This window comes from Trachemys scripta, chromosome 1, assembly GCF_013100865.1.
Source record: "Trachemys scripta elegans isolate TJP31775 chromosome 1, CAS_Tse_1.0, whole genome shotgun sequence".
NCBI classification, from domain to species: domain Eukaryota; kingdom Metazoa; phylum Chordata; order Testudines; family Emydidae; genus Trachemys; species Trachemys scripta.
The window spans coordinates 226,119,915-226,134,159 of record NC_048298.1 but is presented as its reverse complement, the minus strand read 5'-3'; the positions used below and the strand labels follow the sequence as shown (position 1 = coordinate 226,134,159).

The 14,245-nt window shown below is 42.4% G+C and overlaps 1 protein-coding gene across 8 annotated transcripts in view; it reads left to right on the top strand.

The window, feature by feature from the left end:
* Positions 1 to 2,677: 2,677 nt before the first annotated feature.
* JADE3 (jade family PHD finger 3) overlaps positions 2,678 to 14,245 on the top strand; it is a 76,265-nt gene continuing 64,697 nt past the window's right edge. For 3 of the 8 annotated variants that reach the window (XM_034757880.1, XM_034757889.1, XM_034757830.1), the window contains exon 1: positions 3,054 to 3,199. The gene's annotated coding sequence lies outside the window, so the exon portion shown is untranslated. Of the gene's footprint in view, positions 2,752 to 3,053; positions 3,200 to 6,526; positions 6,623 to 14,245 lie in introns of those variants that run through there. The other 5 variants (XM_034757838.1, XM_034757859.1, XM_034757850.1 and 2 more) reach the window with 5 other exon arrangements.

Below are 14,245 nucleotides of genomic sequence, written 5' to 3'. Positions count from 1 at the left end.
AATGGATTTTTTGGGGGTTTGGACTCCATTGGGAGCTGGGTATCTAAGTGCTGGAGACAGGAGCACTTCTTAAGCTGTTTTCAGTTAAGCGTGCAGCTTTTGGGGGACGTGGTTCATACCTGGGTCTGTGTTTGTAGCAGGCTAGTGTGTCTGGCTCAAACCAGGCAAGGCACTGAAGTCCCAAGCTGGCAGGGAAAACAGGCTCAGAGTAGTCTAAGCACATCAGGTGGCAGTCCCAAAGGGGTTTCTGTGATCGAACCCATCACAACGTGCTAGCATTTGTTCTGGGAAACGTACAATAATGGACAGAATATAGAATGAGGTGATCATTGGTACATGAAAAAAATGACCACATAGTTATCATCACCATTTTAATGTGGTTTCTATCTAATCAAATCTTTTATCAAAAATATATCCTATGCTATGCAAAAGTTAACTAAAGGTTCTGTTTTGCCACCCCTCTTGTTCATTGTGTTCATAAAGTCCTTGTGGAAGATTGTGAGACTGGGGTGCAGTCATCACACTATGCTCGTCATCCCCTTATTCTACCCATATTATACAGCTTCACTATCTTTCTAGTGGCTAACTGAGAGAAAGGATGGTCTAGTGCAGTGTTTCTCAAACTGGGTTCCACAGACCATGCTGATCAATTCCTCCCTCTTCCTCCCAGCATCTCCTGCACGCCGAGGAACAGCTGTGTAGCAGCCTGCAGGAGGCACTGGAAGGGAAGGGAAGGGGAGGAGTGGGGATGGGGTGGAATCATGTCCGAGGCCACTGGCCCTGCTGATCAACTCCTCCCCCACCCTCCCAGTGCCTCCTGCATGCTGCAGAACAGCTGTTCAGTGGTGTGCAGGAGGCACTGGGAGGGAGAGGAAAGAACAGGGATGGGGCATGCTCAGCGGAGGAGTTGGGAAGAGGAGGGGCAGGGGTGAAGCAGGGCCAGGAAGTGCTGGGGGAGGGCTTGGGGGAAGGGGTGGAGTTGAAGCAGGGCCTGGGGCTTAGGGGTCAGTGAAATATTTTAAATCAAAATGGGGGTCCTTGGGTTGCTAAAGTTTGAGAACCGCTGATAGCATTTAGGGTTCTAGCCTAGCACATGGCTACAGGCTTCCTGCATGACCTTGGGTGAACTGAGCCTCACATCTGGGAAATAGGATTAGCAGTACTTCCCTACCTCACAGGATGGCGTGAGGATATATCCATTAAGGATTGTGAAGTACTCGCATACTATGGGTGATGGAGGCTATATAAGTACCTAAGATAGATGTGTTTTATTTGCCTCCAAACCTATCTATGACATAACTGATACTTGGCATAAGGAATTATCTGGGGTGGTGTCTGCACCTATTATTGAAGGTATTTTGTTGATCTTTTGCCAAAAACATTTGCAATCTGATGGCCTACTGGAGCCATTTCACTGCTCTTTGATTCTCAGGTAACAGTAGTGGCCCATAGCAATTTTTGCCATCCTTTGTTTCAATTGCATATTTTACTGTAATGTTTCTCAGAGCAATGGATGAGGGCTTTTTATTTGAAATAGGTCAAAATAGGTAAAACCGAAGCTGGTCACTGGCCAGACTTTACATGTGGCCATCCTTTGCTTTTTTGTCACTTAAAAGATAATCTATATTTTGATACAGGTGCAGCATGCAGCTGTCTGTTTTGTAAGTATGGTGGGCTGGAGATTGTAAATTTAGGCCCTAATCTTGCACTTTTATCAGTAACTATACACGTAGCCCCATTTACTCATGTGCATAAAGTTATTCCCATATCTATCTGCAAGATCAGTACCTTAGAGCGTAAATTCTTTGAGACAGATATTGTGTCTTATTCTAAGCTGGAATTTATCACATGGAAATGTAACTAATAATGTGTACTTAAAATCAGACCAACTGTCTGAACTTGTTTCCTATTAATTTCTGGGTGCAATTCACAGTGCTGACTCTTATTCTTAAAGTCCTGAAGTTTCAGGGGCTCAGGTAAATGCTTTATGGAAAGCACCGCTTACTTTACATCCATTGAGGTAGGTGAAATCAGATTGAGATACTTTTTTTTTTTTTTTTTTTTTTTAAGATAAAATGTGCCAGCTTGGTGGCTGAGCCTTCTCTTTGATGGTCTGCTGAAGTTCAGGGCATGATGTAATTCTCATTTGTTTTGGTTCGTTTTATTTGAATTGGATTTGTTTTCAGTTTTGTTCAGGTTTTGGTTGTCAATTAGGCCATTTTGTATTTTGCACCAAGGTCCACTGAGGCATGCTTCTTTCAGACAGGGCAGTGGCAGCCATAGTGGCATGCCACCACTTGTTAAAGATGGCAAATGTAATGTATACATGTCAAGTATTGAGAATTAAAGTGCGTTGAGAAGGCACTAAGTGCTATTTAAAAACAAACCACTTTCTGACGTAGTAAAACTATGATCCCACAAATGCTTCCACATGTGAGTAACCCCATGAAGTTCAGTGGGCTGTTATGCGCTTCAGTGGGTGGAGGAGCAGGGCCAAGGGGCCCAAGGATGGTTAAAAACAGCCCAGCAGCTGCTTTCCCCAGGCCTGAGGCTGGCAGTCCCCAGCTCGAATCGTGCCTCTTGGCGGGCTGGCTGGAGGGTTTGTGTGGCCTGAGCCAGCTCCCGTCTCCGCTTCGGCTTCCCCTTCTGCCACCTGCTCCGTTGTTCAAGGGCGGCCCTTGTGCGCTCTCGCTGGGGAGGGGGATGGATCCGAGCAGCCTCCGCCCTTGTGGCACAGCCAAGGAGCCGACGGTGGGTGGTACCGAGGGGGTCCCCGGCCCCCGCTACCTGGCCCGCGGGGGGCGTTTAGGACCCGATCCCCCGAAGGGCTGGGTCCCGGGCAAGGGGGCCCTGGCGCGCCGGGGGGCGGCCCTGGGGCTGGAGGCCGCTCTGCGCAGCGGCGGCGGGACGCGCCGGCCGGGCCGGGAAGGGGCGGGGCCTGGCGCCGCGGCGGCCCTGGTACAATAGGGCTCCTGTGTGCGGCCTCCGCCGCCTGCCAGAGCCAGCGCCAGCAGCGAGCCGCGGGGCCGGCATGAGCGGGGCGGCCGGGGCCTAGGCGCGCGCGCGGCCGGGGACTGGGGAGGCGGCGGCGGCAGCGGAGACGCCCGGCCGGGGAGGGCGATGAGCGGCGGGGAGCGGCCCTGAGCGCCCCGGAGCCGCTGCGGCCGCACACGCCGGGGGACGCGGGCGCGGCCAGAAGGTGAGCGGGGCCCTGCGGGCGGGAGCCTCGTGGAGGCGGCGCGGGGCAGTTGGCGCCAAGGCCGCGGGGCTGCGCGGCTCCCTCTCCCGGCAGGGCCGGGGGCAGCAGCGGCAGCAGGGCCCCGAGCGGGGCTCGTCTCCCCGAGCGGCTCCGGGGCACCGGCCCCGGACCGGGACCCGAGGCAGCATTTGGGGCGGGGGCGCCAGCGACTGGGGCGAAGGCAGCCGCGCCTGGCGGCGGCGCAGCATCGGGGTGCGGGGGGTGGGTGGATCCTGTGGGGTGAGCCTGGGGCTGGCTCGCTCGGCAGCTCCTCGCAGAGCTTTTCTCTCCCTTTCGGCCCCCACGTGTGTCGACAAAGGGGCAATAACAAGTGCATGAGCCGCAAGCGTCCCTTTGATTTTTCTCTGCTTTTCTCTCTCTCTCTCTCGGCTCCCGCATTGTGTACTGAATGAAGGCTCTCGCAGGCAGGGGTGCTGCCACTTACGGCCTTGTCAGTTCAAGAAAGTTGCACCAGTTTAAGTAGCATTGTGATCTTTTAAAACCGATTTTAGTTAAACCCGTGAAAACCCTGTGAGGGCACAGTTATTTCTGTTTAGAGTGGCTTATTTTGATGTAGCTTAAATTGATTAGTGGGTGTAAGAAATAAATGCCCCCCCCTTGTGCTAATCAAGCTGAAAGCAAAGGTGATTTGTGGTTCGGCTCACCAGGTCAGCGTGCACTTATGTATTTTTTATTATGATCTCTTGGCACTTAAATTATAAATACTGTGGTAATGCTAAAAGAACCGATCAGGGCCTTGTTACACCATGCTCTGCGCATACGCCTAATAAGAGAAGTCCATGCTGAAATGTTCTTTGTTCAGTGCACATAGATGTGAAGACTTGTTAGTTTCTGCACCAGTCTGCTTAATCATGAAAGAGTGCATTTGGGTGTGGTGGGAGGTTAGCCTAGTATGCAAAATGAGAATTGCCTTGGGAATAAATAAGGACATATTCTGCCATGAGGAATAAAGTCATACTGAAAAGTATGTAGCTTATGTGGAAGAGTTGTCTTAATGTCTTTATAGTATGTGTTGGTAGTATTTCTCACTTGATGAGTGCAGGTAAATCAGACAGATTTTTCATGAATCTGAAATACTTGATCTTTTAGCTTTAAAAACTTCTTACTAGATAGTAGTTTAGCTAAAATAATACATACTTGCATCATCTTTACATGTACACAGTGTTAGAAATACATTAATCATAGCCTAGTGTGATGCAGGTAAGTAGTATCATTACTTTACAATGGGGAATCCCGACAGAGTGCCAAATGTCACATTTATGCCTGCATCTGTAACTTTCACTCCATGCATCTGAAGAAGTGTTTTTTTTTTTTTTTTACCCACAAAAGCTTATGCCCAAATAAATCTGTCAGTCTTTAAGGTGCCACCGGACTCCTCATTGTTTTTGTGGATACAGACTAGCACGGCTACCCCTCTGATAAATGTCACGTTAGCGCTGGAATTAGAAAGTGGAAGTTTCTATTGCTGCTGTTCCAGAAAACATCTTTCAGTACCCTTCATATTGTATTTGGTTAATGTTGTCATGCTGTTTGAGACAGGCCTGTCTTATTTTACACTTGCAGAGCTCCCAGCACAATGAGTAGGTGTTACTGTAATGCAAATAATAATGCTTACAAATCAACTATATTGTATGACAAGCCATGGAAGAGTGTTAAAATATCATGGTGCAGCTAGAGATATTTACTCTTCCATTTTCATATTTTTTAAATACTGCACTTTCTTTAAAACATAATTTCTGTGAATAAAGCATTTTTGGTGTTGTGAAAAGGTTAACTATACATGATTCAGAACTCAGGGTGGAAGCATATTTCTAGGTGATTGTGAGCTTTAAATTTAATCCAATGATACTTTGGACTAAACAATTGAAAATCTAGTTTAAAAAACAAATCTGCATTTATCCTGCTTTCCATTTGTTTATATATGTGGCGGAGGGGAGACAACTGTTTTGGTTGGCAGTCCTGTAATTGAAAAGCCACCATCCAGTTGAAAATGTCATACAAAATTTTCATATGGGAATCTACTATTGCTATAAGTAACACCTAATGTTATAACTGGCAGAGATTAGACAGCTGTTCTTTTTAGATTTTCTTCATGCATTTGACAGCAGTTTGTGTATGACAAGATTCACTGTTTTGTTAATCACTTGCACTTCTTACATCATGTAGGTGACACACCTATGATATGCTGTTTGGGGGGGAGCTCAATTGCATCTACTATTCCTGAACAATACATGAGGATATTTTCAATTTCAGCTCTGATTAAGCTAAAATGCTGGGGGCCTGGGCATGTGCACAGAGAAGAAGGGAAAGATCTGAGCTTGGTAGTGTAACTCTTAAGACTGCCCAGAAGACCCTTAAAAATTATAAAGTGGAAATCAGAAATACCTTACAAGTTTTTTTAAAGTAAATGATATTGAAAGGCTCTTCTAGTAGAAAAATGAGTAGATTTAAAAAAAAAAAAAAAAAATTCACAGTAGGGTGTGCTCTGAAACGATTTGGGTCTTTTTTGTGTGAATTCCAGTCAGACTAGACATGACATGCCTTATATTTTTAAGTCTTAAGGAAAGCAAGGGGAACAAAACCTTTGCAGAGGTGGGAAAATCTTTTTCAGTTTTTGTGTGGACTATAAATCACCAAAAAAAGCTATAACCACTCCACCCCCCTTTATTTTTTAGGTCACCTTTACAAAAACTGCTTCCTTAAGATTCTGAGAAATCTGAGCAGCTGTTTTCCTTGTTTTCTTTCTAGAGTGAGCAAGTAATATAACAGGTACCTGAAGCAAAGATTTGCAAAGGAGATGACACATGAACACCTGTAGTGGTGTCGAAACATATTACCAGATCAGGGGTCTATTGAAATCAGTAGAATCTTCCGTGAGTATAAGTGTTTGCATTAGGGGGCCTCTGGGCAAGATTGGGGTTAAACCCTCTTTCCCTTTCTACCTGTTACTTGTGAACTCACTCTGATAGAGAAACCAGAAAGTTTGTGTCATTTCTTGGGATCTCAGAGGCTGTCATCCTTGTTATTTTAATAAGGTAAAATTAAATTATATATATTTTTTATCTTGTCTTGTCATTTTTAAAAATGGCAGTTTACCTGTAACTTACTTAGAGTATGTTTTCCAAAAGCTATTGTTCTTTATTGCTGAACTTCTACTCTTGTGGAGAATGTTGAATGCATTTTGCTCTTAGCAGTTCTTTAAAATATTTATGGTTGTGGCTTCAACAGGAGAGTGAGACCTGCCCCCAAATACTCCATAGTCCAGTGTTGGGGCACTCTTCTGGGAGGTAGACGACCCAAATTAAAGACCCAGCTCTGTATCAGGCACAGTGGGGATTGAACCTTGGTCTCCCAAGACTCTTGGTGAGTATTCCAGTAACCATTGTGCTAAAGGTTACTGGGAAGGAGGGGGTGGCACGACTGCCACTTCTTGCATCTGTTGTGTAGGTATAGGGGTGCTCAGAACTTGTCTCCTGAATTGGGCCCCAAGGCAAGATAGGCGTGGAATGCCTCGTTTGAGAATCCCACTGGGGTGTAAGTGGGTGTGATTTAGGCACTAAGTTGGTGGGCAGTGTCATCACTGAGCTGGCTTTGCACATGTCCAGCTGTCAAAATGTAGGCACCGTAGGGGCTTTACTGGTGCGGACTTTAGGTTTCTACAGGGTTAGGAAGCAGCAGAGCAATCATTTTTTGTGAATGTCATGGATGCCTAAGTCCCCCTTGTAAGTTTCATCCTTAGTGCCTATATTATAAAAGGGATACAGTCAACTTGAAATCGAGCCAATTTAAAAAATGAGTAAAAGTAGTTTGAGATCCTATTACTGCCCCTAAGGCCTCTACCATTACCTTTGGTTTTACATTTGCATTTTCCTGTAAGTTAAATGGTGTTTCTAATCCCTTGTTGGCATGATAGCAGCTGCGTGGTTACAAGAACTAATTTAATTTTAATGTGTTCTGTTGATTTAAAAGAATAATAAACACGAGTTTTAAAATAAGATGTCTGTTTAAAACTCACAATATTTCTGTAGGTAAGATATCTAAACAATCTTTGGAAACTTTAAAACTTCATGCTCACTTGATCGTGCTGCCTAGAGTCTGGAGCAGGGGTCAGCAACGTTCGGCACGCGGCTCGCCAGGGTAAGCACCCTGGCGGGCCGGGCCAGTTTTATTTACCCGCTGATGTGGCAGGTTCGGCCGATCGCGGCCCCCACTGGCCATGGTTTGCCGTTCTGGGCCAACGGGGGCGGCGAGAAGCTGCCCCCAGCACATCGCTCGCCTGCGCCGCTTCACACCGCCCCCATTAGCCCGGGACGGTGAACCGTGGCCAGTGGGGGCCGCGGTCGGCCGAACCTGCCGCGTCAGCAGGTAAACAAACTGGCCCGGCCCGCCAGGGTGCTTACCCTGGCGAGCCGTGTGCCGAACGTTGCCGACCCCTGGTCTGGAGGCTTGGATTTTAGTCCCACCTATATAGTTAACTCATTGTATATGACCTACTGAAGAGTACAACTTTTCTTTATATCTCTAGGATACAGATAATAGTTCTTACCCACTTTGTAGAACACATTTAGTGAGCTTTGTATGAAAACTGGTACAGGTCAAACAAAAATAACAAACAGTGTATCTCTTCTACACTCTTGTTTGAGTTATTTGCCTGGGGCCTAGACAAGTGAATTTGTGGGGCTCTGAATTAAGCGTGTGTGTGTGTGTAATCAGATGTTAGTTTGCTACTTAAAACAAAGATACTTTGTTTAGAACATCATATATGTTTATGAAGGATACTTTAAAGAGCCAGTTAAGGCAGGTTGGTATGTTCTTACTGTGCATCTATCTGAAATTATGGAGATGTCATTACCAATTCTGTAGCTAAATGTGCATTGCATCTTAAAGTGGGGTTTTAGTCACTTTGTTGCTGACAAATGGTGAACATAGCCAAATTTACCACTTACTCCTGTGGTAAAGATTTAGTTTTTTGGACAGTTATAGGTGAATAATTTCAATACTTCTGGAATTTTTAAAGAGAAAAATGACTCCATTCTACCATTTTATGTTTGGTGTATCTCTTTGCTGTCTCAATTTTAAAATAATTTTGTTTTAGTGTTTGAAACATAGTGAAGTTGGAGTTTATAAACAAAATTTTGAGCATACTTTATTGAAAACTTGGAAACTACCAAGTTAATAGCATCCCTCATCAGGGGTGTTTCTGTTTATGTAATGAAAGCTAACAGATGATGATAACATTTTGCACTCAGAACTGACAGAATATAGGTCTGTGGAGAATGCATCAGGTAAGAATGAGGCTTCTTGAGGTTAACGGGAGCTGTGGGGTACTTGTCGCTCTTGAAAATTGGGTCATTTGTCTGGCTTCCTAAATATAGATTTAACAGCTTCACTTTAGGCTCCTGTTTTAAAAAACTTGGTCTGAGAATATGTAGCTACCTTAATGCAACTGATCACTTAGATTTAATGTTATTCTAAAATAACCTTGCTCTTTGTGCTGTCTCCTGGGTACAGCTGCAAATGTGAAATACAACCCCTCCCATCAATATATTATAAATATTGTTCTGTATTTTATTGTCTTTTGAGATTGCTAACTATAAGCTAACATCTTGCAGGAGGGCTTAAGTGTGTAATGTCACAGCCAGGTATTGACTTCAATGGAGAGAAGTCGAACCTCAGGATTGTATTTTTTCACCTCCGTATGTCCGTGTAATTCAGAGGTGGGCAAACTACGGCCCACAGAACCCTCCTGCCTGGCCCCTGAGCTCCTGCCCCGGGAGGCTAGCCCCTGGCCCCTCCCCCGCAGCTTCAGCTCGCTCCGCTGCCGGCGCAATGCTCTGGGCGGCGGGCTGCGAGCTCCTGGGGCAGCACAGCTGCAGAGCCCGGTGCTCTGTGCTGCACGGTGGTGTGGCTAGCGCGCCAGCTTGTATTTTATTCTTCTGTCTCAGAGAGGGATTGGTGTATCACTATACAAATATAACTAAAGACTATAACAAAAGCATTGGTTATAAGTAACTAATTTGTGTAATAATTATGAATGTAACCTTTTCTTTGTTTAGCAAGTTCACAAATTAATTTTGATGTTTTGGAATGTGTTAGCTATTTGTAAGTATTCAGCAAATAATTTCAAGGAAGAAATCTCAGTGTATGGGTTGTTCATGAAATCTTCAGTTCCTTGTTATTTGTAGTAAGTGGTTGGTCATGTGGTATTGTTTCATTTCCCTGATTGAATGACAGAAACTTTTAAAACACGAAAATAATGAATATGGTACCTCTGTTACAAACTTTCAGATTAATAATGGTTTGTGCAAAAATTAGGGGGTTTGACTGAGTAGATCCCTCTCCATCTCTCTGTCTCTTTCTCTCTCTCACACAGAATCATAACTGAATTTAGGGCTTTCATTCATGAAAATATTCACAAGTTTACTTCTAAATGATTTGACAGGCTTGAAATGTAAATGGGGTAATTAAATTGTAAGCAATTTTTTGTTCCAGTATACCAAATATTTTACGAACACACCACGTAGCATATATTGCAAAATAAGTGGCAATATTTCTCCCCCTCCCTCCCCCATTGCTTCACACCAGTTCTTTCCAGATTTTGAATGACCACGTACAAAAGTGATAACGAACCAGGAAGGTGTATACTCCTGACAAGGAAAAGCATTACAAGTCCTTGGTGGGATCATTTGTGACTTTTTTTATTCTCCTTTAACATCCTGTTTCCTATTTTTTCTTTTTAATATCATTTTAGCATTAACTTGCATACCTTAATATCAAATTGATTCCAACGGGACTTATCACCCGTTATGGTGACATAGTATGGAGAAATCCCATCCAGATTTGGGCCTGATCACAAAAAAAGTTTTCCTGGGCACGTGCTTTCTACTTCAGCAGAATGTGAGTTTGATTTTTGTGGCTCCTTAGGAAAGCGCTAAGGAACAGCAGAGGCAGGCACAGGAGTTATTCAATGAGGAGGCGGCTCCAAGGTGGAAGATGGTGAAAGAGTAGAGAATAGATCTTCCACATCTGCAGCACCAAGGAGGGGAAAAACAGAGAGAGGCTTCTTTCCCTCACATGACTGAATGCAATGAAGTAATCAAAACAAATGATAATTCTAAAATGAAATGTAAACATTGATAAACAGCCAGATAGGTGAAATTTGTGGTCATCTCAAGAGCAGAGCTGTGGGAAATTGTGGTTTTGAAATTTGGTTTTCATTCAGTCAGAATGAATCCAATATTTTTAAGCCCTGCAAACTGGAAATCGGGGTGGGGTGCGGGAGAGGGTTTCCCCCTGGAACATGGTGTTTCCAAAACAAAATCTGCTCCCTGGACCTGACCGCTTGATTGAAATTTACTCAGCAGCTGCCAGGGCTTTCAGGCTCTGGGAAATCAGTCAGACAAAAATTTTTTTTAACCATCTCTGCTCAAGAAGTGCAGAAAATCAATTTTTCTGGATTCCTAAAGAGCAAATGTGCCACTGAATTAAAATTTCACTGTTGGACAGGAAGAGCAGAACACTGAGCTTCCACCAGCAAGTGAGACTTTTGATGGTTTGGTCAGCATTGCTATTATACTGTAATAATTTAAGCCACTGTTTTGGACATTCCATCAACTCTTCAACATCCAGCTTTGTTCAACAACAGTCTGTCTCTCAAATGGCAAAGAACAAACTGGTGATTATCATTTTAAAGACAGAGACTTGAATTTGATAATGAAGTTGCAATCTTATCTTATGCTAACATCATAATCCCCTTCAGTGTAGCATGAAATGAGCATTGTAAAGAGGCAAGTGAAGCACCTTGCCCTGCATGTACTACTCTAGACAAATTTGAACTCAGTTTCACATCTAAATGTGGTAAAAGTGAATCAAATTGAAGGAAGAACTGAAAGAATCAACACTGATATTAATACTAAATGGTTGGAAAAATGTGAGTGATCTAATAATGGCTACAAGCATACATACATGGAGCAAATGCATTCTTGTTTAATGCGGTTGGTTCTTCTATGGGGAAAAATGGCAGAATATTGTGTCCAGTTTGCTGAAGATACTTTTCTCTACAGCTTTTGGTTGGCCTTTTTCCATCTACTCAAATAACAAAAATAAAATGAAAAAGTTAAAAATGTTGTGGGTGAAGTCACCCTAAAATTCTGACACATGGGTGTTCAGTATACTTAAACCTTATAAAGAAGTAAGACCTAGTAACTCTAAAACACAATGCAAATGATTTTTTTAAATTTCCAGCACTTTCATTCATGAAACACCTGATTGGTGTCTTAAACAGGCTTTAAAGTAGCTTCCCAATGATACTTCGTCAAAGTCTCTGGAAAATTCTCTATTTTCATCCAGCTACCATAAGTGTATTGAAATTTGCACTGAGCATGAGAGAGACTTGAATCAAAATACAGCATTTTACACAACAAGGCTGTCTACAGGCTGAATTTACAATGGCAGTTGAAAGATGTTCCCAAGGGATTAGATGGATGGATGTTGATGATGCTACTCTTGCAGTCTCAGTGGAAATCTGGCTTGATCTAATTAAACAGAAATGGGCCACACACAGATAAAGTAAAACTATTCAGAGAAACTATGAAATATTTGTGGTGTTTAGCTAATATGATTTACCAAATATAAAGCTCATGGGTTGAGCCAGCACAGGAGGAAGAGGTTAAAACATAATTTATGGACCTAATCCTTAGTTTATGCCTTCTCCTATAGAGTTTACAACTGAATATCCATATTTCTACCCTAAATCTGGTTTGTGAATAAGGTAGTGTCAGATTGTGGCCAAAAAATGGCAGAAAACTATGGAAGTAAAATCATGGAAAACAGGATGGCTGAGTTCTGAAGTTTTTTAAAAGGCTGCCAACTCAGCATCAACCAGACTGCCTGGGCATCTAACGAACTGCTTTTGAAGGTACTAGTTCACTGCCTTAAAAAAAGTGATTAAATTATCATTCTAGTTTTCTCATTTCTTTCCAGGGCTTGCTGCATTTTTTAACCAAAAATGAGCCACTTTAAGTGCTGAGATGGAGTGGGGGGAGTAGGATAAATCAAATGTCAAAGCTATTTAAAAACGCTTGAATGTGTTGTCTTTTATGTCCCATTTATCTTTCCAACCATGCATTTGACACTTGCAGTTCTTCCATTTGGTGTTTTTACCTTCTAACATCTTGATGCTGATTTTCCAAATTATTTTATAATGATTCTAGAAAGTCACCTCTTTCCCCACTTTTTTTTCTTTTTTTTTTTTTTTTTGGCGCTGCCAAACAGTTTGCTCAGATACCATGTAAATCATCTGGGTCAGATTTATCTTTACCCCAGAGCTATACTCCAGCAAGTGAATTCTTCCGGGTTTTGTTTGTAATAAGCCTGCAAACATTCCAGCACCTCTGTCAGCTCTTTTTAGGGTGGACTTAATGGAAATGCTTTAGGTCAGGTAGAAGATTGTCTGTTAGTGGTATAATTTCCTGGCAGACACATGAATGGGGTATAAAGTACCATCTACTTAAAGTTGCTATCTTTGTTAGCATGCATGGAAATCATATAAAAGGGAAGGTGGTGAGGCAATCTTTATTGGACCAACTTCTGTTGGTGAGAGTTCTTATTAAATTAAGTGGGGGAGAAGAAATAATTCTCTCTGACTGTGCTGTATTTTTTTTTTTTTGAGAATGTACTTCAGGTGACAAATATAAAATATGTAGATCATAATTCTGCTTCCATATAAGTAGGTGGTCTTGTTCTATTTTGTTTTTCAATTGTCATAGAACTTGTGTGTGTACACATTAATATATACATCTGTATAGTTGTAACTGACCTTCCTACTAGATCTTTCTGTTCTCCTAGTACTAATTTTTGATTGGCATTTACAGCTATATGTGGCTTTGAGTGATTACTAATTCTGGTTTTGCTTTGTTGCAGGAAAAATAAAAGCTCAAAGGGCCATATCAACTTGAGGTCTAGTTAATTTCCAAATTGTTTAAGATTAGCTTCAGATACTACACTTTTTTCCAAATGCCTTTTTACTAGGTTTTGTGGTTTTATAATTTTTCTATTTGTAAAATGTTTTGTTGCTTTTTTGGAAGAACTATACAAAAGGAGAAAATGTTATAAGCTAAATTGGTTTTAGAACAATTTATACAGCCTCAAGTCTGTCTAAGGGTTTGAACTGATGTAGCTAAATCAACTTAGTTACACTGGTATACATGTTTTAATACAGAAATGGCTTTACTCTCAGCCTATCATGCTTTGACTGGGATGTGAAAGTCAAACTGGCTTCTTTATCAGGCATTGTCATCAGTAATAAGTTTCTTCAGGTCTAATTATGTCCTAAGGAGTATCTGGGCCACCTTGTACTCAGATAATGTCGTCAATGACACCTGTGCAACCTTTTTTTCCTTTAATTGGTTAGCATAGTTGTAACTGATCAGAATTTTGAATTTTAGCTATGGTGATAGTTCACTAGAGAGCAGAATTCAGCTCTGGTTCTTATAATCGCTGTTAGCTTTGCAGGGCTATCAAGAATAAAACAGTGAAAGCTATTTTTTGTCATTAAAATAAGCAGGTACAATACCCAGTGAACAGATATCTTAATGTGCTTTTTTATGTAATCACTTTTCAGAATAAATCTTCTTTTTTTTTAATACTTTTTTAATGTCGTCTATTTTGAATGCAAAGTTTTCAGACATGGAAGATTCGGTACAAAGCTCCTCTATTGTAATTTCAATGGGTTTACAATTTCTCTTGAACATGGCTCCTACAGTAAGCATAAATGACCTCTTAATCATTTTATTAGTGCTAAGTATCAGGGGGGTAGCCGTGTTAGTCTGAATCTGTAAAAAGCAACAGAGGGTCCTGTGGCACCTTTGAGACTAACAGAAGTATTGGGAGCATAAGCTTTCGTGGGTAAGAACCTCACTTCTTCAGATGCACGTAATGGAAATCTCCAGAGGCAGGTATAAATCAGTGTGGAGATAACAAGGTTAG